We start from the raw sequence: 25,131 nt of genomic DNA on the forward strand, positions 1-25,131 counted from the left end.
TCTCTACTAAAAATACAAAAAAATTAGCTGGGCGTGGTGGTGGGCGCCTGTAGTCCCAGCTACTCGGGAGGCTGAGGCCGGAGAATGGCATGAACCCGGGAGGTGGAGGTTGCAGTGAGCCAAGATCGTGCCATTGCACTCCGTCTCAAAAAATATATACATATATTTATTAGGTGGGAGCCAGGGGAGTTGGATCATGCCTATAATCCCATCACTTTGAACATTTTGGGAGAATAAGGCGGGAGGATCACTTGAGCCCAGGATTTCAAGACTAGCCTGGGTAACATAGTGAGACTCCATCTCTATTTAAAAATATAAAAATCAGCCAGGCAAAGTGGTGTGGGCCTATAGTCTTAGCTACTCAGGAGCCTGAGGTGGGATGATTGCTTGAGCACAGGAGGTTGAGGCTGCAGTGAGCCAAGATTGTGCCACTACACACCAGCCTGGGTGACAGAGTGAGACCCTGTTTCCAAAAAAATTAAAAAGCGTTATTAGGTGGGACCAAAGCAGTGTTTTGTGTTGGGGTAATTATTCCTCAATACCAAGGCAATACCCTTTTGAGTATTTTACCCATGCCTCATGAATTATGAAGTTTTCCAGTCTGGCTGGTGGAAACACTCTTCCCACCTCTGTGTGAACACATAACATTGCTCTCCATCCTCTTAGAAGGTTCTCTCCCTATCCTTGGGTAGTTTTCTCACCCTATGGGTCAATAATGTCAAATACTTGGGGGAGACCCTCTGCACATCTCCAGGCCTCTGTGTAGCTCTCTCCTGTCTAGCATTCTGTCCTGAAAACTCTAGCTACCTTGGTATCCTTTTAGCTCTGTCTCTTCAACTCAGAATTGGCTGAGACGTGCCTGGTTTTCTCTCCCTCTACCACAGCCTGGAAGCCTCCATAAAGCACTAAGCTGTAGGGCAGTTGTGGGGCTTACCTTGTTTTTCCATCTCTCGGTAAATGTCCTTTCTTGCCTGAAACAGTCTTGAAAACCAACTTACCCTCTTCTTTCCTTCCTTCCTCCTTCCTTCTCCCTTTCTTCCCATTCCCTCCCTCTCTCATCTCTCTCATTCTTTCCTTATTTCCCTCCCTCACTTCCTCCTTTCCTCCATCCTTCTTTGTTTCATTTTAGGAAGGAGAAGAAATCCAGTCACTATTGCTCCATCTTGGCTAGGAGCAAAATTCCTTTCTGTTCAAATTCTTTCTTATCCTTTGTTACAACTATAATAGTGCTGGGCACATGGTTGGTTCATTGATTGAATGCTTCTTGAGTGCATTCATCTTTTAAGTAATAATATCCAAGTAAAAATTTGTTTAGAAATTCAATTGTAGGGCCAGGTGCTGTGGCTCACGCCTATAATCCCAGCACTTTGGGCGGCTGAGGTGGGTGGATCATTTGAGGTCAGGAGTTCGAGACCAGCCTGGCCAACATGGTGAAACCCTATCTCTATCTCTATTAAAAATACAAAAATTAGCCAGGCATGGTGGCGCGTGCCTGTAGTCCCAGCTACTTGGGAGGCTGAGAGAGGAGAATTGCTTGAATGCGGAAGGCAGAGGTTGCAGTGAACCGAGATCATGCCATTGCACTCCAGCCTGGGTGACAGAGCGAGACTCCATCTCAAAAAACAAACAAACACACACACAAAAACAAAAACAAAAAAGAATGATTGAATGGGTAGGATACTTTTTGTTTGTTTGTTTGTTTTTTTAAGATGGAGTCTCCCTCTGTTATCCAGGCTAGAATGCAATAATGTGATCTTGGCTCACTGCAACCTCCGCCTCCCAGGTTCAAGCAGTTCTGCCTCAGCCTCCAGAGTAGCTGGGACTACAGGTGCCCACCTCCATGCTTGGCTAATTTTTAATAGAGACAAGCTTTCACTATGTTGGCCAGGCTGGTCTCCAACTCCTAACTTCAAGAGATCTGCCCGCCTCAGCCTCCCAAAGTGCTGGGATTATAGGCGTAAACCACCGCACCTGGCCTAGAATACTTTTTGTTTCACCAAACAATGTAATTTTATTTCAATAACATCTCTATCTGATGTTCCTCTTTCCATTTTATAAATTGAAGCTCTAGTTCTAATAGACTCAAGTCCCTTCTGGTCTCTTTACAGTGTGCACTGTTGGCCCTCACTTTGTAACATTTTTTGTCAGAGGAGGTTAACACAAATCAATAGTTCTTCCTCTACAAGAGAGGCTGACATTCTGATTTGGAAATCTTCATTGAAGAAATTTGGCTTATACTCTTGGAAACTTCAGGCTTGCATAACACTTTGACTTCTAGCTTAATTCTTGTGGAATCTTGGGGTTCAGGCCCTTCTCCTCAAGTTCTTTCTGTGGCCCAACCAAATCTTGTGCATCCTTCCAGCCCAGCATAAGCCTTCCTTCGTCTGTGACGCCTACTGCCACAGTGATCTTGTCCTTCTATCTGCTCCTTGGAATTTCATTGTCTCTTCCACTCACTTGGTGCCTAATCGACCGTGCTGCCTTGTCATACCCTTTGTGTTTAGTCAGAGCATCTGTTTCAACCAGTTGTAACCACCTTCAGACGGGAGGCCCACAGTGCCTAAAACAGTAATAATAATAATAGTAATAACCAGCATTTATTGAGTATTTACCATGTGCCAGGCCCTATTCTAAGAGCTTGTTATGGATGACTTCAGTTAACCTTCACCCCATTCAAAGGGGTTAGTGCTGTTACAATCCCACTTTCCAGATAAGGAAGCAGAAGACCAGGGCAGCTGGGTCACTTGCCCGGGGTACCTAGCAGAGCCAGGATTTAAACTCAAGCACTCTGAGACCAGAGCCTGAGCCACCCTCAACCCCTACACTCTGCCGTGGCACTGGGGGTGCAGTAGTTGCTCAATACAGCTTTGCTGAATGAATGAAAACATGGAGGCTTGGCCTGTGCAGGAGAGAAACCTCCAGAGGAGGCCCTGTTCTGTTACTCTTACAGCTTTGCTGTTTGCCATCACTACTTGCACATCATTGCTATTGTTTCAGGAGCAAGATCCTGTGTGGTCCAGGAGGGAAAAGAGGTTAGGAAGTGAGATGCCCACACCCCTCTCCTGCCTTCCTCCCTTGCAGGTTGGGCAGAGAGCAAGTTGGGGCAGCTCTTCTTCCTGCCACCGCTTGCTCTCAGAGCTAGCCAGCAACCTGAAGCAGGGAGAGGTGGAAAGGAAGGCATGGGGGGCAGCAACAGCCTCAGGATCACTGGTTCCTGGGGCCCTTGCCTCCCGAGGCTCAGTCAACCGGATGTTCCTTTAGCTTGCCGGAATTTGGCCGGATTTACAGAGATAAGATCAATCTGACCCTTAATTCCTTAAATGTAATTTATGGGCTTGCCTCCTGTGTGCTACAACACGTCTGGCTATCCAAAATCTGGTAATTATTTATGTAAACACAGGATCCTGCCTTTGTGGATTATAATTGGACTTGAACAGCAAGAAGCAGGGACTTACACTGTTGGGGCTGCACTGAAACTCTTCTTTTGAAAACACTCACCTGAGCCTTTGAAATCTTCCCTGTGGTTCATGGATGGCTTTAACCAGACCAAAAAAACTTTTTTCCTCCTCCTCCTGCAGGCCTGGGCAAATTTGTTCCCAAACACCACCAGGCTTTCTAGGTCCTCTCAGATGATGGGCTGAAGATACCCCGTCATCTGCGCTGGACTGAGAGGACAGGTGCCCTGGGAGGGAGCCTCCATGGATCTCCTCACTGTCTGTTGGGACATGAATTTTTATACCCCCTCTAAGAAGAAACAGGATTAGGAATTTTATGCTGTTTGGAAAAGAGGAGAGGTGGCTGGCACAAGAGAAAGATCTTTGTTTTTTATTCATGCTATTCCCCAGGAGCCTTTGCTGTACATACACACACAAGAGCCAGGAGGATTAGAGGAAAGAAAATGAGCTGATTGAACCAGATGGTTCAGGAAGCACTCCCAGGAGGCTGCTGGGATGGATGAATCTGCATCTTTAAAAAACATTAATTTCTGAAAGGCCCAAATTGTTTCCTAAATTACTACACTGAACTCCTGCCTTTCATCTATTTTTATGGCACCTCTCTGGTTGAAGGCAGGAGCTCCTGCTTTCTGACAAACCGACTTTGGAGAAATTCCTCATCCTTGGTGCAGCTGGTAAGGAATTGTTTTCCTGAAGGAAAAAGGAATCCTTAAGAATCGAAGTGCTTTGAAAAACAGATTTAGGCAGAAACAACCACCCCTGGGTGATCTAAACAAGCTACCAAGTTCTAATGCCAGCTGAGACACTCATTTCCTCAGTGGCTGGGGGCAAACCACTTAACCTCAGTTTCCCCATCTGTAAAATGGGGTTAATAATGCTTACCTGCTGCAGGAGTGCTGTGAGGTTTTAATTGGGTAATGGCTGTGGAGCCCTTTGATGTAGTAAGTTTTATTAACTTGCAAGGGATTCCCTGAGGCCAGAAAAAGCAGTTAAACCCAAGAGAGAGAAGAAAGGCACTGAAATGAAAGCAAAGCTCAGCTAAGCGTTTCACCTCCAGCTCCAATTTCAGGAGTGCAGAGTCCAGCTGCTCCACTGTGAGTGGAAAGCAGTGGCCGGGGCTGGGGACTGTCTGAATAGCATCTGGGAAGGGAAAGCTTCAGGGTCATCTCCGAGGGAGCTTGGCTTTCAGATTGTGAAGGGTGAAGGTAAGCAAGTAGTCTTGCTTGATCAAGCCAGGATCATTCTCTGGACCCACTGAGGTTCTTTGCTAAGAACCTTCTCCAGTGAAAGAATTATTTTGCTATTAATCCAAGGTCCTTGTAATTGAATTTAGAAACCCCTAGCCTCTGGCCTCCCGTTTCCCAACAATTAAATAGGGAACTGGCCTCTAGCCAGGGTTGCTGACCAAAGAAGAATTGGAAGGACGGCACCAACCAAAGGTCAGAAAACTGCGGCGTTTTCCAAGCTCCACCATTCATAGCTAGGCAGACCAACCTAGACTGCTCGGCCAGCTCTGTGCTTCAGTTTCCCACTCCATAAAATTCATTGTTGTTAAGGCCCAAATAATTAAGATTTGGAATGTGAAATGCACCAAAATGATGAAGAACAAACCCATACTCGCCCTTCAGTAAGTTAAAAAAATCAATTATTTGAATAATTTTACCCCAAGCCAACTCATTCAGCATAAGAGACCCCATGCTCCTCTTCCTCCTTTCTAACTTTTGTTGGGTGCCCACCACACAGCCACAGTCATTCAGCATCAGCTACATGAACACAGCCCAGGAGGGTGATCAACTTGTCCTGATTTGCCTAGACTATCCTCATTTTAGCTCTGAAAATCTTCATGTTCCAGGAGCCCCTCCTAATCTCAGGCAAACAGGGATGGTTGGTCACCCTAACATGTCCTTGGGCTGGTTGGAAAGTGCTGGGTACAGTTCCTGTCAAGCAGCTATTGACCTACCATGGGCATATCTTAGGAAAAGGGGCACTGTGGTGTGGCAGAGGTGAGGGAGTCCTATGATCCAGACTGTCATTCCTGGCTCTGCCTCTCTCTATTGACTTCAGATCAGACCCGTGGCCTCAGTTTCCTCACCTGCAAAGGGAGGCAGTGTGACATGATGCCTTTTCACCCTTCCTCCAGGAGACATGGCTGCAAAGACATGCCCATCAACTTGCCCAGCTCCAGGGGGGATGCTGTGTGCTTTGCAATGAGTGGCAAAACACAGCGTGGGGACACACTGGGGACCAAAGTCCATCCCTGCTTGTGGGATTCAGCTCCTTGGTGCCCACTGACTCCTTTAATACCCTTTCTTTGTGAGAAGGAAGCACATGGCTGGGAACGTGTTAGCCCTCAACTAACCAGTTGAGTGATGTACATATGTCTTTAGATCACTTTCCTTCCTAAAATGAGCACATTATATTCCTGAGATCTGAAACTTGACCTTTCCAAGACTGTGTTCAAGTTTGGCAAAATGAGCGCTGAGTCCAAAAATTAAAGCAATTTAAAAGACCCACTATTTCCCTTATCATAATTTAGGCTACATATTTTTGGTATGGTTTTCTACTCCTGTATTTTATTTTACAATATAAAGAAAAATACCTGCTGTAAAAGAAGTAAAATTCTATAAATTATACCTATGTATTGTCTTCATTGTCCAGATTCTCCAGCCAGCCCATTGCTTGGATATACCCTTTGTTTGATCCATGTAGACAGAGGAGATAATCAGGGTTGGGATTGTGTTGATGGAGGTGGCTTTCTTTGGGGGGTTGATTCTTTTAGAAATGCCCTTGATATGCGCTTATCTTAATGAAAACAGTCTTCTCGTGACAGACCGGAACCTGGCTTTTATAGCATTAAAAAAAGTAATTTACATTAAGAAATGGGAAACAATGATTGAATCAAAGCCACCCTGAGCAGCTTCCCCCTGCTCTGCCCCATCTGAAAACAGCCGTTTCCATTTCACCGCTGAGCTCAGCCTGCCTGCTCCAGACGTCCAGACCTCGCACTCTATAAATTGTCTCTGCCCTTGCCCCGGAGTTGCTGACTATATGTATTTTTGGGCCCAGCATTAATTCCCTCATCCTTGGCTGGTGACATTAAGATTTGTAACTGATAGAACGTGTTTTTAATGTATTTCCTGCAGGTTACTATTAAAGAAATCTAATTCTTCTGAACTTGCAAAAGGTTCTGCTGCAATTAAAAAAAAAAAAAAAAAAAAGGTATTACGGGAAGAATTTCCCCAAAGCTTCCAGATGGACTGGGCAGCCAGAGGGGTCTGGGGCTCTGGAATTCTCTGCTTAGCTCTGCCACTCACTCTTCCTCCTCCTGCCCAGTCTGTTCTCTCTCTGTACCTTAGTATTCCTGGGTATGAAATGAGGATAAATATTTGTCTATGAGATGAAGGTGTTGTAAGGATTAATTGGTTGGTGCTTCGGGAAGCCTTTGAAGATGAAAGACGCTCTCTGCAGATGCTAAGTAAACTCACAACGTGTCTGGTTTTAATGAGCCAGGTGAAGCCAGTGGGGATGGCTGGAGATTAACTGTGCCTAGTCCAGAGCCTGCCTGCATGGGCTGGACTGAAAACAGGGTGGAGCTCCCCGCTAGTCCCCTGCGTTTGATCCCATCACTGTTTCCCCTGACTCCTGGCACAGAGCCTGGCACATTGGTTCTCTAGAAATATATGCAGAAGGTAGTGAGTTAGAATTTAACCTAGCCTCTCATATCGCAGAGAGCAGGGCTTCAGACTTCCTAAATTATGCTTATTGCCTCTCATTCTAGCACATGGCTTGGGCAAGTTACTTAACCTCTAAAATCTCAGTGCCTCATTTGCCAATGGGGATAGTCACAGTCCCCATCTCGAAGGTCTGTGGTGAGGATTTGTCATAAACATGGCTAACAGCAATTGAGCACTTGCTTTATGTCAAACACAGGTTCTAAGCATTTTACGCTCATGAACTCAATAAACTCTCACGCAGCAATCCCACCAGGGAGGGACTGTTATCCCTGTTCTACAAATGGCAAAACTGAGGCAGAGAGAGATTACTTGGTAGCTTACCCAAGGCCTGAGTTCTTCAGTGTTAGCTATACCACTGCTCACAAAGTGCAATACTGCCTGTTATGCTTAACAGAGTGCTGGACACATCATAAGTGCACAACAAACAAGTTGCTTGAGGGGTTCTCAGACGGCCTGATTTGCCCAGCCAGGAATATAGGAGCTAGGAGAGAAGGGACCAGAGTAGACAGAGACAGGGGCCCCAAGCTGGGGGAAGTCACCAGGTCCGTGTGCAACAAGCCAATGTGCAGGTTTTAAAAGGTGTAAGTCTGGGCCTGCTCAGGGTGACCACATTTGGGACCCACGATACTTTGTCAAAAAATTTTCCTACCAAATCATGGTACCTCAAAGACAATCTGAGCTATGAGGTTTGAATGCTGACCTATGGGAACTCCTGGGATTGTGCCATGGCTTATGGTGGAGGATCGTGCTGTATGCAGTGTTGCTATTCCAGGTAATTAACAAACCAAGGATCAGAATGAATCAACATACATTAAGACTCTGGCCCAAGCAGTCCTCTGCATCCACCTGAAGAGCCAGAAGGGAGACTGAGACCCACAGAAGAATGATTTCATACTCCAGCACTGTGACATCACAACCCAGGCTCTGACATAGGAAGGGAACCAGCTGAAACGTGGGTTGGGGGAAGCCTCTGGTCAGAACAGAAATATCTTCAGTAACTGCTGCTGGTGATAGAAGGGGAAATGGAATTTTGTTTAAATATTATGTTGTTTTGAAAAGTCTGACTAATGTGAAAGTCCCTATTTAAAAAGGAGTTGACTCTACATTGAAATTGGTTGGTGTTTCCACACCCACATGTTGACTAAGGCCTTGAAAAACAAACTTCCTGGTAGATCCTGATGCAAATCACCTGGGAGCAAATGCTTCAAGGTACAATCTGTGAGCTGTGAGCAGATGGGCCTAGCCAAGAAAAATCCTGGGTCTGTGTTTATGAAAAGGCAAACAGATCCCAAAAGGAGGCCCAAGCCCTAGCTGGCTTTGGGCACTGGCCCTCCAGGAAGGAACACACAGATTGGAAGGAGGCCCTAGCACACATCTCTGGGACCCCATTGAGCCCCTATTTCAGAACCCCTCTCAGAAACACAGAGAATGGGGGAAGAGGGAGGGCCACATGGAGACTTCTCTTACTGAGCATAAATGTGTGTCATTCACTGAATCTTTAGCACAGCCCCATGAAGCATGTGCATATTACTATCACAATGTCCATTTTCCTGATGTAGAAATAGGCTTAGGGAGTTTTAAGCAGTGTGACCTATGTCCCAGTTTGCCCCAAAGAGTTTTGATTTATGCTGTTGTTTCAGCATAACTGGTAATAATAGCCTTTCCCTTCATTCTCATAAGGGCCCTATTTGGACATTCTAGGTTAAGTGACTTGCCCAAATTCACCCCACTAGTGAGTGGCAGAATTGGGATTCAAATCCTGGTTTTCCTCTGCTCAGAAAGCAGACCCCAGGGCAATTTCTCCTCATTCACAATAACAAAGGTGGTTCAGGGGCATGATTTCCAAAGTCTCAGCAGCCCTTTGGGAGCTGAGTGCCTGCTCTCCTCCTCTCTTTCACTGAGGGCCTCTCTAAGCCTGTCTGATTGTCTCTCTGTGCAGGAAGGAGCCTAATGGGTGGTGTCAGTGCTCAGCAGACAAACTACACATGTTCACCAGCACCCCACCTTGCTATGTTTGTTTTGTCTGCTGAGCACGTTTCTACCAGCTCCTCCACAATAAAAATGCAAGATGGGGCTTCCCCATTTGGGCCACCAGCCCAGCTCCCGAGCCCTAGCCTCGGCCAGCACCACTTCACCCGACTGAGTAGACCCCTTTCCTTGGAAGACTGCCCTGGGGCCGGTGCTCAGCTGTCCGGACTTCCATGGCCTCTGTTTCTCTAACACTTGCCTTGAGACACAGTGAGGATTTGTCTGTTGTCCCAAGTTCCTCTGCAACTATTTATGTTTTAGGACCACAGAACTGGTCCAATCCAAGCTCATTTTTCTGGTGAAGAAACTCAGGTCCAGAGACATCAAATGACTTGCCCAAGAGCACACAGCTGAAAGTTGAAGGCAAAAAACCAGGTCTCCTGACTCTGAGGCTAGTTTCAAGCTGTGTTAGTTCTCACTTTGGCCTGAGACCGCTTGGTAGGGGGAGACCTCCAATATACACCTGGAGAAGGCCTTTACATGACGATGCTTGGATGCCAGAGGCCAAGATTTGTCTGCGTGAAACGTCCCTCAGCCCAGTTGCTAATATTTCAGGATTAGCACCAGGGCCTTCATTCAACCACCCACTGAATCCACGCACCTGCCTCTGTGCCAGGTGGTTATGCACAAACACCTCCAAGCAAAACAAATCACTACTCCTGAGGTGGCCCTCTGTCTTCAGACAACTGGCTGCTAGAGATCCCTCTGATCATTGAGTGGGAGATGCTTTCACCCAATCCAGGGCAAGTTTGGGGCCCTTTCTTCACACCCTTAAAGTTGAAGATTCATAACTACCACCCTTTTGATTGTTCCTCACGTGATGTTGTTTTGGAATATGCATTTGGAGTGCAGACTAGGTGGTCAGACCTGAGATTGAAGCCTATCTCTGCCTTTTATCTGCTGTGTGGCTTTAGGCAAGTGACTTAACCTCTCTGAACTTCAGTTTACTCACCAGAAATATGATGAGATCATGCTTAGTGTTTACTTCATTGGGTTTTGTGAGGATCACAAAATGATGAGATTATCTACATTACTGGCTAGCTCCAGGATCTGGCACAGTAAGCACTTATAAAGGGTAACAATTAATATTCTTACTTTTTTTATATATAGACAGCCTCTGTCACCCAGGCTGGAGTGCAGTGGTGCGATCATGGCTCACTGCAGCCTTGCCTTCCCAGGTTCAACAAAGCAGAGGCTCCCACCTCAGCTTCCTGAGTAGCTGGGACCACAGGCATATGCCACCATGCCTGGCTAATATTGTTTATTTTTTGTAGAGATGGGTCTCCCTGTATTGCCCAGGCCGATCTCAAACTCCTAGGCTCAAGTGATCCTCCCTTCTTGGCCTCTAAAGTGCTGGGATTACAGGTGTGAGCCATCACGCCAGGCCACTATTCTCACTTTTCCTCAACTTCATACTGTATTTCTCTAAATGCAGCACCAAAGTTTTTGTTTCTCTGGAAGCCATACCACATGACCAACTTTTATCACGAACTAAAACTTGTGTCCCTTTTTCACACATACAATTGCTAACACATTTCACCCCTAACATGTCCTCTCACAATTTTGTTTTGCTTCATTCTCCCCCCCGAGCTTGCAGTCCTTGGACTCTTTTCATCCTTTTAGAGGCTGCCTAGCTTTCTGGCCCATCAAGACTCTCTTCTGGATCAGAGATCTGGAGACCAGGGGAAGACGATAACCATGTGAAAACCACAAAGGCTCAGCCATGTGAGGCTCTTGCCTGCATCTTTCTGCTTTCCCCCCTTGTGGGTCCTTAAAAGCCTGCCCAGCTGCCCAATGAGGTGACCCCTTAGAGCCTGCCTGGCTGTATTGATGTTCCGCAAGCAATTGTCTGCAGAGGAGCTCTTGTGCTCCTTTTGAAGTTCAGTGGAGTGAAGTGTAATCTAAGTGAGCTGGAACACATTTCGATAAAACAGCTTCCATGGCCAGGGCCTCCTTTAGGCAAAGCCATTAACATGGGAAGCGGAGCCGGGCTCAGCTGAGCTTTCCAGTCAGGATTCCCCAGGCCTTCCACTGGCTTTTGATCCAGGACATTAGGATTTTGGTGCTCAGAGGGATAGCTCAGTATAACTCCCTTATACACAGATGAGGAAACTGAGGCCCAGGGAGGGGAAGTAACTTGCCTGAGGTCACATAGCTGGTGAGGTACAGAACCAGTGTTGGGACACTTGTCCACACTGGCTAGACCCTCCCTGTGCTATATAGAATGGCAGATGGGCAGGGAGGAAAAAGATAGAAAGGACAATGCAAACATGGAAGGGTCATGTTCCCTCCCTGAAGGATGCCTGGTGGGCCTTGGTATCCACACACAGGCCAGACTGACTGAGGAGGGGAGGATAACAGCATAAGTCTGATGAGTCCTCACAACTTTTTCAAAGCACATTTGAATTGTTGGTCTCAACTGAGTCCCATAACACCAGGGGGAACTCATCAGGGCTGGTGTCTTGCTGATGGGGAGTCTACCAGAAAGGTGAATTGACCTGCCCAGGGTCTCAAAGAGTAGGTGGGATGCTTCCATGGGAGTGTTTTGCCCTGGAAAATGGCTTTAAAATCACTTGGGTAATATATGGGAAGTAACAGAATCAACTTTGTAAGGTTGTTGTGAGGATTAAATAAGTGCTTAGAATTGTGGCTCAGTAGGGCTGGCTTCTGTCATCACCATCATCACCGCCATCACTATCACCACTATCATTACCACCATCACCACCACCACAACCACCCCATCATCACCACCACCACTACCATCACCATCACAACCACCATCGCTACTACCACTATCATTACCACCATCATCACCATCACCACCACCACCATCCAACCATCATCAACATCACCAACACCATCACCCCCATCACAACCACCACCACCACCATCACAACCACCATCACCCCCACTACCACCACCATTATCATCACCATCACCACCACCAACATTACCAACGCATCACAACCACCACCACCACCATCACCATCACAACCACCATCACCACCATCACAACCATCACCACCACCATCACAACCACCATCACCCCCACTACCACCACCATTATCATCACCATCACCACCACCAACATTACCAACGCATCACAACCACCACCACCACCATCACCATCACAACCACCACCACCACCATCACAACCATCACCACCACCATCACAACCATCACCATCACAACCACCATCACCACCATCACAACCACCACCACCACCATCACCATCACAACCACCACCACCACCATCACAACCATCACCACCACCATCACAACCACCATCACCCCCACTACCACCACCATTATCATCACCATCACCACCACCACCATTACCAACGCATCACAACCACCACCACCACCATCAACGTCACAACCACCACCACCACCATCACCATCACAACCACCATCACCACCATCACAACCACCATCACCCCCACTACCACCACCATTATCATCACCATCACCACCACCAACATTACCAACGCATCACAACCACCACCACCACCATCACCATCACAACCACCACCACCACCATCACAACCACCATCACCCCCACTACCACCACCATTATCATCACCATCACCACCACCAACATTACCAACACATCACAACCACCACCACCATCACCATCACCATCACAACCACCACCACCACCATCACCATCACAACCACCACCACCACCATCACCATCACAACCACCATCACCACCATCACAACCACCATCACCCCCACTACCACCACCATTATCATCACCATCACCACCACCAACATTACCAATGCATCACAACCACCACCACCACCATCACCATCACAACCACCACCACCACCATCACCATCACAACCACCACCACCATCACCATCACAACCACCACCACCACCATCACCATCACCACCACCACCACCACCATCACAACCATCACCACCACCATCACAACCATCACCATCACAACCACCACCACCACCATCACCATCACAACCACCACCACCACCATCACCATCACAACCACCACCACCACCATCACAACCATCACCACCACCATCACAACCACCATCACCCCCACTACCACCACCATTATCATCACCATCACCACCACCAACATTACCAACGCATCACAACCACCACCACCATCACCAACACATCACAACCACCACCACCACCATCACCATCACAACCACCATCACCCCCACTACCACCACCATTATCATCACCATCACCACCACCAACATTACCAACGCATCACAACCACCACCACCACCATCACCATCACAACCACCATCACCCCCACTACCACCACCATTATCATCACCATCACCACCACCAACATTACCAACGCATCACAACCACCACCACCACCATCACCATCACAACCACCATCACCACCATCACAACCACCACCACCACCATCACCATCACAACCACCATCACCCCCACTACCACCACCATTATCATCACCATCACCACCACCAACATTACCAACGCATCACAACCACCACCACCATCACCAACACATCACAACCACCACCACCACCACCATCACCAACACAACCACCACCATCACCATCACAACCACCACCACCACCATCACCATCACAACCACCATCACCACCATCACAACCATCACCACTACCACCACCATTACCATAACCATCACCAGGACAGCTGTTGTTCTTACCCACCCTCAGGACTGATCCAGCTAGCAAGGCCTACCCTCCCTCCCTTCCCCTGGGAGAAAGGAAAGCTGCTCTAGCAAAAGGTGGCCTCATTGCTGAACTTCTTGCCCAGACTTCTAATCCACTGATCAGAGGACCTTAAGAGTACCCTATGGAAACTCTGGATCCATGGTGGCCCCCATAGTAGGGAAGGTCAGGCTGACATTCTGAGGTGCCCAGCCTGTGTTCTGGCTCTCTAGATACCCCTCTGAGCTTCCAGAGCCCCTGAGAAAGGGAAGCCATCCTGTCTTACATGTTCCCCCATCCTTGTTCTCCAGGGAGGCTTCTCAAGAGTAGAGGGCTGGAGAAGGGCTTTCCCTACTCCTGAATGCCAGCAGGTCCCCCAGAACAAGACATACGCCAGTCCCCCACCACCTGGGGAGTGAGTGGGGGCAGGAAGGCAGGGGGAGACCTGATCTTTCTCTTCAGCCTGGGAATCTCTGTGTGCTGCTCTCTGGCAGCAGATGGTTCTTCCTAACTATGTCTGACTCAGGCTGGTGTTAGAATGAGTTGGCCTTCCTAGGAATTGACAGGGTGAAGAGAGCCAGGGCCTGCTGGGGGCCCCAGGGGACCCTTTCCATAGACAGAAGCAGAACCTTCACAGTTCATCTTTTTGTGTGTTCTGTATTTGAATTCTTCTTAGCTTCATTCTAGTATCTTAGCTTTTTGAGGACAAAATTCAAGGACATTTTCTCTCTGTGAAACTCTTCATGGCAATGGTCAGCTGACTTTTCATTATGTATGCATAAATGGATGGATCAGTTCTGAGCTGGTACCTCGCTTTGCTGCATCCTAGCATCTCTCCCCCTACCCCTCCCTCCTTGAGTGAGCAACACATTTCAGACCTCATGCTGATCAGCAAAGGTACAGACAGAGAAGACAGAATCCCTCCCTCAAGGAACTCTCTCACAGTAAACATCACACCTCAGACCACGGGGTGGGTGCCACCAGAGGATGGTACAGGTGTGTGGAGGGAGCAAGAGGAGAGGGACCTGGTTTGACTGAGAACGTTATAGTCAGGGAAGGCTTCCTGGAGCAGGGGATGTCTGAGCAGAATCCTGCTGCAGGGCTCTGGGCCAGCAGGTATAGGGGTAGGGATTTGGAAGGATATTAAAGGCATCCCAGGCCACAGGGTCACCTAAGCCAAGATGCAGAGGCACCAAAGAACAGACAAGCCGGGGCCACTAGGAGATGAGCAAGCGGAACATGGGGTGTGAGGGGGTAGGGACAGTGATGGGTGGAGATGGGAGCAAGGCTTCATGTGACAGCTCATTCTGATGGCAGAAGCATCCTTAGTGGAGGCTCATGTTTGTTCAGTCTCTCAATCAAAGCAGCAACATGGTAGGGGCGGGTGGAGGGTGGTGGTCTTTCAAGCCTAGGGCTGAATCCTGGCTCTGTCCCTTGGGGGCTGTATGATGTGGGCAAGGCACTTAACCTCTGTGAACGTTGGCCTCCTCTTCTGGAAACACAGGGATAATGGTCCCTTCCTTGGAGAGTTACTTGGAGAATTCACGAAAGCCCCCAGCACAGTGTCTAAAACTTAGGAGGGGCTCCATAGAGGCTAGTTAGTCATTCCTTCCTTTATTCATTCTGGTTCTCCCTGCTGCTTGTGTCAACTTTACAGTCAGGTAAGGAAGCGAAAAACTCATTATGTTAATTAGGACATAGGTTTGGCTGCTGTGACAAAGGCCAAAGTAGCATTGGCTCCAACGAGACAGCAGGTTATTACTCTCTCACACAGCAGCTTGAGCATGAGCAACAGGCTGGATATGGTAGCTCCACATGGTTGGGCACCACGGCTCCTTCTCTGTAGCTGCTCTGCCACCTTAACACCTAGCTTCTATCTCAGGACCTAAGATGGCTGCCCCAGCTCCTGCCACTGCCTTCACATTGCAGCCAGTGGGAAGGAGAGACAGGAAGTAGAGGGCTTAATCTTCCCATTAAAGGCCTGATGTGGCATTGGTACACGTCAACCTGAGTATTCCAGGTCACATGCCATTGGCCAGAACTTGGTGACATGACTATATCTGGCTGCAAGGGAGGTTGGGAAATGTATCTCTAACTCAGGGACGCTCAATTGAGGAGACTTTTTTTTTTTTTTTTTTTTGAGAAAGAGTCTCACTCTGTTGCCCAGGCTAGAGTGCAGTGGCGCGATCTCCACTCACTGCAACCTCTGCCTCCCAGTTTCAAGCGATTCTCCTGCCTCAGCCTCCCTAGTAGCTGGGACTACAGGCATGCACCACCATGTCCAGCTAAATTTTTGTATTTTTAGTAGAGATGGGGTTTCACCATGTTGGCCAGGCTGGTCTCGAACTCCTGAGCTCAAGTGATCCACCCGCCTTGGCCTCTCAAAATGCTGGGATTACAGGTGTAAGCCAAGCGCCCGGCCTGAGGCATTTTTTGGTCACAACTGGGAGACTGGTTGGTGCTAGGTAGAGCCCAGGGATGCTGCTAAACATTCTACAATGCACAGGACAGCCCCCTACAAGAAAGAATTATCCAGCCCAAGATATTAAGAGTGCCAAGGCTGAGGAACCCTACTCTAACTGGGTAGCCAGAACTTCTATTACAAAATGAAGGAAAGAAATGGTACAGGGGATAACCAGCAATTTCTGCCATAGTTACATACACTAATGGTTACATGATTGAAGAGGATCAAAATGATATATTTTCCCAGGGATATCTCTCTCCAGCAGGGATCAAAACTTTAAGTCAATGGAGCTTCACGGACTATCAAGAATTAGCCTGCAAGACAGCGAGGACTGTGGTTGGCCAGTCCTGAAATCTCACCCCGTGGGTGGCCCACCAGAGCCACCAGGCAGGCCAGAACCCACAAAGCCTCCCAGGAAGACAGTGCTCCACGGGCAGGGTTCAAAGCCTGGCGCTGCAGCAGTTCACCTTCCAAAAGGTTCTCCTTGCAATAACTTGGGACTTTTTGAAACACATTTCTGATTGGTTCTGTTTTCCAGGGAGGTGAAATCTGGGCTGGCCACAAAGGAGGGTGAGAGATAAGGGGGCCTTAATTTTCAGGAAAAATACAACAGTAAAATTTTGGAGGTATTCATTTGGCAACAGCAAATTACTTGTCTTAAATCTCTGCATGAGAAACGCCAACACAGAGGAGTAAGGATTTTAATATATTTTGTAAAACAATCCCTATTCAGCTTGGCTTTCTCAATATCTGTGGTTACTGGGCATCTACAACATTCCAGGAACTGTCCTTAGCACTTTATAGATGTTACCTCCTTTAACCTCTCTATCAACCCCACAAAAAAGCTGTGACTGTTATTCCCCTTATACAAAGAATCAGAGAGATGAAGCAATTTGCCCGAGGCCACACAGCTAGTAAGATGCAGTGAGACAAGTTTTGGCCTCAGGAATGTCTAGCCCTAAAGCTTATTTTCTTCCCACAACCACCTCTTTATCTGCCAGGATGGCCACAGGGGATCTAACCTATTGTTAAATGTCTACCCGTCCTGGGAAGGAGGTTCACCCCATCTCGGTTACTTGTTCCACTGTCTCACCCGTAAACAAACCTCAGTCGGTGGATAAATACTGCAAAGAATGGAGTCACCCATCCTCTAATTGCCAGCTGGGAAACCGGAGCACAGAGTGGTCAAGTGGCTTGTTCAAAGCCACACAGCAAGTGAGAAAGTAACTCAAAAGCCCTGTCCCTCAGCTCTAACGAATAAACAAACAGCTATGGTGCCACAGTCCCCACCACCCTGCAGGTCTTGCCAGGAAAGCTGAGTTATTCATCCGGAGAAGAGGTCCATGAGGGAAGAGACTCTAGATTTTCACAGCAGTGGGACTCCTAGGGGCTGCACAGAGGAAACCAGCCAGGAAGAAAGGTTGTTTTTGTCAGCGGGAAGTAAATAGCAGTGACTCAAAGACACACGTGCTCTGAATCCTTTGAGCAGCCAGGGCCCATTTTTAGATAGATGCTCTTTTGAGCCATAACCACACCCAGTGCCACAAGCCGGCATTTGTCAACAGGAAGCCCATCCCTGTGATGCATCTTCTCTCCCTCCTGCTCTCTGCCAGGGGTGATTGCTGGGGGCCAGTGGGAACCAGAAACAAGGGCCTAAGCCACCAGACTGAAGGAGCCAGGCCAGGCAATGACCTTCATGCCTCTGAGGAAAGCAGTTGTGTCCAGCAGCCAGACCTCAGATTTTCCCAGGCCAGGTCTACCACGAAGGGGCCTGAAATAGCTCTGAGGTTCTATGCCCACGAGGCAAGGAAGGCAGGGGTAGGGACTGTGGGCAGTGGGAATGAGCACAGTGCCACTTTGTTGGGGAGGTGAGAAGCTCTGCCTCCACCAGACTGTGGCACCTGCCAGAGACATAGCTGAGCAGAGATGCTTGCCCATAGCTGGGCTCAGCTGAAAGAGAAAGTCATTTGTTAGGCTACGAAAAATGGTACCATGAACCTGAAACTAATCACAAGAAAAACAATCAGACAATCGGAACAGAGGGACATTCTCAACTGACAGCTGGACTCAAAAAGTCAGTGTCATAGCAGCATTATTCACAGTAGCCCAGTAGCCAAGAAGTAGAAACAACCCAAAGGTCCATCAACAGATGTATGGATAAACATAAAATAATATTCCACTGTATGGCTATGCACAGAGTGTAATATTATTCAGCCACAAAAAAGAATAAAGTTCTGATTCACGTTACAACGTGAATGAACCTTGAAAACATTATGTTACGTGAAAAGGCAAGTCACTAAAGGCCACATATTGTATGATTCCATTTATATGAAATGTTCAGAATATACAAATCCATAGAAACAAAGAAGTAGATAAGTGGTTGCTATGGGCTTAAATGGGAATGGAAAGTGACTGAAAATGGGCATGGGGTTTCTTTTGAGCATAAAAACTTTCTGAAATTATTTAGTGGTGATAGTTGCACAACTTTGGGAATATATTTTTTAAAAACCACTGAATTGTATACTTTAGAGGAAGGAATTTTATGGAATGTGAATTATATCTCAATTTTTAAAAGTTTTAAAGACATTACAACTAAATACAATGTATAGTCCTTAATTGGACTCTATACTGAAAAAGAAAAAAAAAAAAGCTATAAAGAACATTACTGAGGCTGGGAGCAGTGGCTCATGCCTGTAATCCCAGCACTTTGAGAGGCCGAGGCAGATGGATCACTTGAAGTCAGGAGTTTGAGACCAGCCTGGCCAACATGGTGAAGCCCTGTTTCTTCTAAAAATACCAAAAAAGTAGCCAGGCATGGTAGTGCGCACCTGTAGTCCCAGCTATCTGGGAGGCTGAGGCAGAAGAATCGCTTGAACCCAGGAAGTGGAGGTTGCAGTGAGCCGAGATCATGCCAGTACACTCCAGCCTGGGCAACGGAGTGAGATTCCAGACAGTTAGAGACATTTGAAAATAAACAGTGTATTAGATGATAGTATCAGTGATGGTAGTGCTCAGGTCATATAGGGCAGTGTCTCTGTTCTTGGTAGATATATACAGAAATATTTAGAGTGAAATGTCGTGATGTCTGCCACATACTCTCAAATGGTTCAGCATTTACAGCTATGACAAGGTTAAATAACTTGCCCAAGTTATTTAGCAAAATAATAACTAATTTCTTAACTTTGTCCTTTCTCACAACTGAGAAACTGTTATTATTTTGTGCAGTGCTGTAGAGGCCGGGCGCAGTGGCTCATGCTTGTAATCCAGTACTTTGGGAGGCCAAGGCAGGTGGATCACGAGGTCAGGAGTTCAAGACCAGCCTGGCCAGCATGGTGAAACCCCATCTCTACCAAAAATACAAAAATTAGCCAGGTGTGATGGTGTGTGCCTGTAATCCCAGCTACTTGGGAGGCTGAGGTAGAGAACTGCTTGAACCTGGAAGGCGGAGGTTGCAGTGAGCCGAGATCACACCACTGCACTCCAGCCTGGGCGACAGAGCAAGACTCCGTCTCAAAAAAAGAAAAAAAAAAAAAAGAGCATGGGCTGTAAAGCCAGACTGCCTGGAAAAACATGCATCTCTGCCCCTTACCAGCTGTGTGACCTAGGGCAAATTACTTAACCTCTCTGTGCCCCATTCTTCTCCTTTTAAAGATGGGAATGATGACAATGATGATGATGATAACTATAGCAGTATCTACTTCCTGGTGTTACATGAGTTAAAATGTAAAGCCCTTTGGACAAGGCCTGGCACACTGAAAGTGATCTGAATGTGTTTAGGGAAAAAATCTAAAACCAGGCCGATCTGTAGCAGAAACCAGAACTTCACACTTCTTCCTCCCTAGAGAGATCATGGAATCTCATAGGATACCAGGATAGAGAGCACTTTCAAAAGGGCCAAACTACTGGAGGAAGAATGATAGGTGAACAGGTTAGAGAAAGGGAAAGCCAGCCACAAGGGACAGGACCTCAGAAATCAAGTCTAGGGGGTGGAATGGGATGGGAGTGGGGAGAGAGCAGATGTTGCATAGGTAGGGGCTGACAATGGGATGCCTTGAACCGAAGGAGGGGAGACAGGCTTAGGAGCTCCCATGATCTAGCTCAGGAAACTGGGCCCCAGAGAGGGGAGTAATAGGATCTGGGGCTCACAACTCGTAGTGGCAGAGCTGGGGAAGTATTGGCAAGACTCCTGGTCCCATGCTGTACCCTGACAGGAATCCTCAGGATGTGGCTTCTGTTGCTATATAAATGAAAAACACCTGGATACTTAAATGACGGGCATTACTAAAATGTTCTTTGAGGGATTACCACTGCTTTCAATACTTTATCTCTTTCCCACACCATCTCTTGCCCCATAAATGGAAAGCTGTTATTGAAAGGAGACATATTACCTAATATTTATTGTTTCTTACAAGGCTGAGTGCCATGCTAGGAAATTTACAAAAACCAGTCAGGTAGGTTCTAGTCCTATTCCCATTTTGCAGATGAGAAAAATGAGGCTTAACAAGATTAAGGAGTTTGACCAGCACTACAGCTAGTAAATAACAGGACAAGATTTATACTAGGTCCTTCTGTGCAGAGGTTGTACTGTTTATGCTGTACCAGTGGTTTCCAGAGTGGGTGCCTGTGCCCCAGGAGCTGAGTGGGAAGTAACTTTAGGATGTCTATTTTTTATTTATCCTTTTTAAATACCTATATTTTAAAAAGATTTTTATTTTATTTTTAGAGGTAGGGTCTCACTATATTGCCCAGGCTGGAGTATAGTAGCTATTCACAGGTGCAATCATAGCTCACTGTAGCCTTGAACTCCTGGGCTCAAGCAATCCTCCTGCCTCAGCTTCTCGAGTTGCTGAGATTTCAAGTGTATGCCATCCTGCCCGACTAAATCCCTATTTTTTATGTAGGTCTTATAATGTACCCAAAACATTAGCCCACTAGTTCATGTGTATGCAGACTCTACAGGGTGGCCACACAACAGCCCAACCCAGCCCCACTTCCCTTGTTGCCTAATACTTACCCAGAGTCCTTTGTGGCCAGTGAAGCCATGTGACCAACATAGCCAATGAGACATCAGGGCACATTCATCACAGGACAGACATTTTGCTTCCTAGGAAGGGGACAAGTGTCAGAGCATGACTGGCTGGCACTGCTGCCACCCCCATTTTCCTGCTGAAAAGGCAGATGCAATATTAACGTGTGATTTTGAAGGGACAGACTTAAGAACAAAAGTCAACACACTAAGGATGTAGGAACTTCGGAAAGCTGGAGAGAGAGCCCAGTCCTTAATGATATCCTTGATCTGATGAAACGACCTCAGACCATCTTCTCCTTGATCTCTTTTTAGGTACCAGTAAAGGTCCTCAGAAATCTAACAATTACTGCCTGGGCTTTCAGTTATTTGCAGTTTCATGCATCCGGACTGACTAATAGGAAGGAGTCTATAAATGTGCATCTACTAGGGATGTATGGCCAAATTTTTTTACTGGGATAGATTCATGTGATAGGGATCACAAAAATTTGAACTCTACCATTTTCTGCTGTGCTCTGGGGTATAGGGGGCTGATGAATGGGCCCAAAGTGATGAACTCTGTCTCAATCTCTGGAATGTTGGGGGAGTAACAGGGGGATTGGAAATGTGGGTTTGTAAACTGGCTCTCAGAAGAATCCAATCTGTGCAAACTGCTTAGTGCTTGGAATTCTCTTGTTTTCCCCCATTAGTTTTGCTTGGCTATAGAAACTCACGGAAGAAAAGTGTGCCCTATGTCAATTCTCATTTTCCGGAACTCTCAGCACGTTTAAGGGACCAAGGAAGGTGCCTTCCTGGGATAGCCCTTATGACCTGAGTCCAGCAGGTAGAGACTATGAGAGCTGAGAACTATGAGGAGAGGGCCCTTTGCATTCCATGCAGGTGAGTGGAAGGGGAACAGGAGACTGCGTGTCACCAGAAACAAGGTCCCTGCATCTGGAGAGATTAAACTGTGCTGCAAACGACAGAACAATCCCATTGCAGTGGCTTAAACTAGATAGAAGTTTACTCTTCTGTCATGTAAAAGAAGTCTGAGAGTAGGGAATCTGGACTGATACGGCGGCTTTCTGGTCATCTGAGACTCCGCCCCATCTATATTTCTGCTGTACCATCCTAGTGGCTTTTATCCTCAAAGTCACTGCATTGTCCAAGACAGTTGCTGAGCTCTAGCTCTTACATCTGAATTCTAGGCAATGAGGAAAGGTAAAAAGGGTCCATCCTTTCTACCCCTTTAAGAAGTTTTCCTGAGGTCTCTGCTTACATATTACTGACTGCAAGTAAGTCTGGGAATTTTTCTTTTGCCTGGGCACAATGCTGCCTTGAATACAACTGAGGTTCTGTTGCTAAGGAAGAAGTGGATTTGGAGTGGCAACTAGTACCTTCTGCCCTGGTCTCCAAAAGCAAGAGGCATCTTGGGTCAGAAGAGAGAAGATGGGACCAGAAATCAAAGGACATGCTCTAAGCTCGATGATGAATCCGTGACTTTGAGTGGGTCTCAGAACCTCACTGAGCCTCAGCCTCAAACAGAGTGCCATAGGAGAGTCAAATGAAACCATGCTGTGGAAGGGCTTCCTAAACCATTAAGCACTTTTCCCATGTAAGGAATTACTGTTTTTGCTACTGCTGTCATGAATAGTAAGAGTAGCTGGCTGTGCTCTGCAGGGAGAAAGGCAGAGGAGCCTGGAGGAGGAAGGAGGATGGCATTTACTGGGACACATAAAAGAAGGAAGGAGATGCTGCTGCTTTAGTTATGCATGAGGAACACCTCTGCAACAGGGGTCTGTTCCCCCAGCGCCACACGCCCACGTCATGTAAACACCTACAGTCTGGCAAAGGCCCGTGCTGCCTGCTTCAGTCCTCAGGGCCCCAGACAGGCAGGCAAACAAACCCAACACTGTGGGGGAAGCCTAAACACCCTGGGGAGAGGGGAAAGGCTCCAGGAGCAGAAACCAAGGCCTGGGTCCCCACAGGGCCAAAATAACCTGCTGATTGAGTCAATCAGAAAACACGTTGGTCAAGCCAGTGGGGGAGAAACTGAAATCCCAGCCAGATCTATTATTTAGCAGTTTGCCACCAAGCAAAAATAAAAATTATCCCCTGCCCCCGACCCCAACCACGGGGGTTGTTTGGTGTCAGGCCTCACCTTGGGTCAGCCCAGGCCAAGTCAATGTTTCAGACTGGCTTTCTCCACAGCATCCAGGAGGGTGTCTGGGAGGCGGACTCCTGATGTCATGGGAAGGGGCAACTTCTCCTCTAGGCCTCCAGGCCCTATGTCCTTGACAGCAGCACCTCCAAGGGGCTGCAAACAGCCCATTTCTGAATTAAGGTAGTGAGAGAGATCAGTGAGAGCCCAGGGGTGCACTTGAAGACCTTTTATGACACAATCCACCACCAAGTATGCTGAATGCCTACTCCCTGTCTGCAAGCCCAGGGTGATGGTGGGTTGCTGTTCCAGGGGCCGTGAGCTTGGGATCAGGGCCTCTCTTGATGCCAGTGTACTCCATTTCCCCTATGCCCCCCAGTGTGAGCTGTAGAAAGTCTGCTGTTTGGAGTCCAAAAACTAATTGGTTACAGCTCATGGAGGCCTGGGGAGGGGGGAGTATGAATTACAAGCAGTGTAGAATAAGTCTTGTTTCACAGTCCCTTTGGCTTGGCACAGGTTAAGTGTGTATAAATCAGGGTTCTGTAGCTTTACTTTCTAGTTTGCCATTCCCTTCACTCAAGACTCAAACCAGAACTTAAAAAAAATGTTTTCTGGAAGTAAACATGTACAGAAAAGAACACACATTAGTGTAAAACAGCTGGAGAATTTCCCCAAAGTGCACACACCCAGGTCACAGCATCTAAATCAGGAAGCAGAACGTTGCCAACCCCAGAAGCCCCTTAGTGCCCCTTTCCAATAATTATTCCCCAAGGGTAACCCTGTCCTGACCTCTAGCACCATAGATTAGTTTTGTCTGTTTTGGAACTTTGTATAAATGGAAGCATACAGGATGCCTTTTGTGTCTGGCTTCTTTCACTCAACATTATGTCCATAAGATTCACTCAGCTTGTCGTGTATGGTTGTCATTTATTCTCACAACCGGATAACATTCCAGAAGACACTTCATCCATTCTGCTATAGATGGACATCTGGGCTATTTCCATTTGGGAGCTACCACAAAAGTGCTGCCAAAAGCAGAACTTTCTTTTCACAATCAGATTCCATAGTCTTCCTTGAAAAGTGTTTTATTGTGGTGAAATATGTATAATATACATTCCGCCATTTTAACCATCTTTAAAGTATATAATTCGGTGGCATAATTACATTCACAGTGTGTGCGGCCATCACCATAATCTGTTTCCAAAACTCTTTCATCATCCCAAATAGAAACTCTATATCCATTAAGTAATAACTCCCCATTTCTTGGTAACCTCTAATCTACTTTCTATCTCTATGAATTTCCCTATTCTAGATACTTTATATAAGTGGAATCATACCATATATACACTTTTGTGTCTTCTTTCACTTAGCATAATGTTTTGAAGGTTCATCTGTGTGTTAGCATGGATCAGAACTTGATGCCTTTTTATGGCTGAAAAACATTCCCTTGTATGGATGTACCACATTTTATTTATCCATTCATCTGCTGATGAACATTTGGGTTGTGTCTACCTTTTGGCTGTTGTGAATAATGCTGCACTAAGCACTGTTGCATGCTTATCTGTTTGACCCACAGACTTCTGCTGAGGACTTGCTGTGTG

The 25,131-nt window shown here is 47.0% G+C and overlaps 1 long non-coding RNA gene across 2 annotated transcripts; it reads right to left on the minus strand.

Annotated features, from left to right (window-relative positions):
* Nucleotides 1-125: 125 nt before the first annotated feature.
* Nucleotides 126-11,186, minus strand: LOC129060216 (uncharacterized). 2 transcript variants are annotated; one of them, XR_008526755.2, is made up of 4 exons: nt 7,890-11,186; nt 6,090-7,125; nt 3,499-3,715; nt 128-2,560 (listed from the first exon to the last, which is right to left on the minus strand). It is a non-coding gene; the product is annotated as an uncharacterized LOC129060216 (long non-coding RNA). The 2 variants fall into 2 exon arrangements; XR_008526756.2 differs by having other exon boundaries at nt 126-2,560; nt 3,499-7,125.
* Nucleotides 11,187-25,131: the final 13,945 nt, after the last annotated feature.

This window comes from Pongo abelii, chromosome 5, assembly GCF_028885655.2.
Source record: "Pongo abelii isolate AG06213 chromosome 5, NHGRI_mPonAbe1-v2.0_pri, whole genome shotgun sequence".
NCBI classification, from domain to species: domain Eukaryota; kingdom Metazoa; phylum Chordata; class Mammalia; order Primates; family Hominidae; genus Pongo; species Pongo abelii.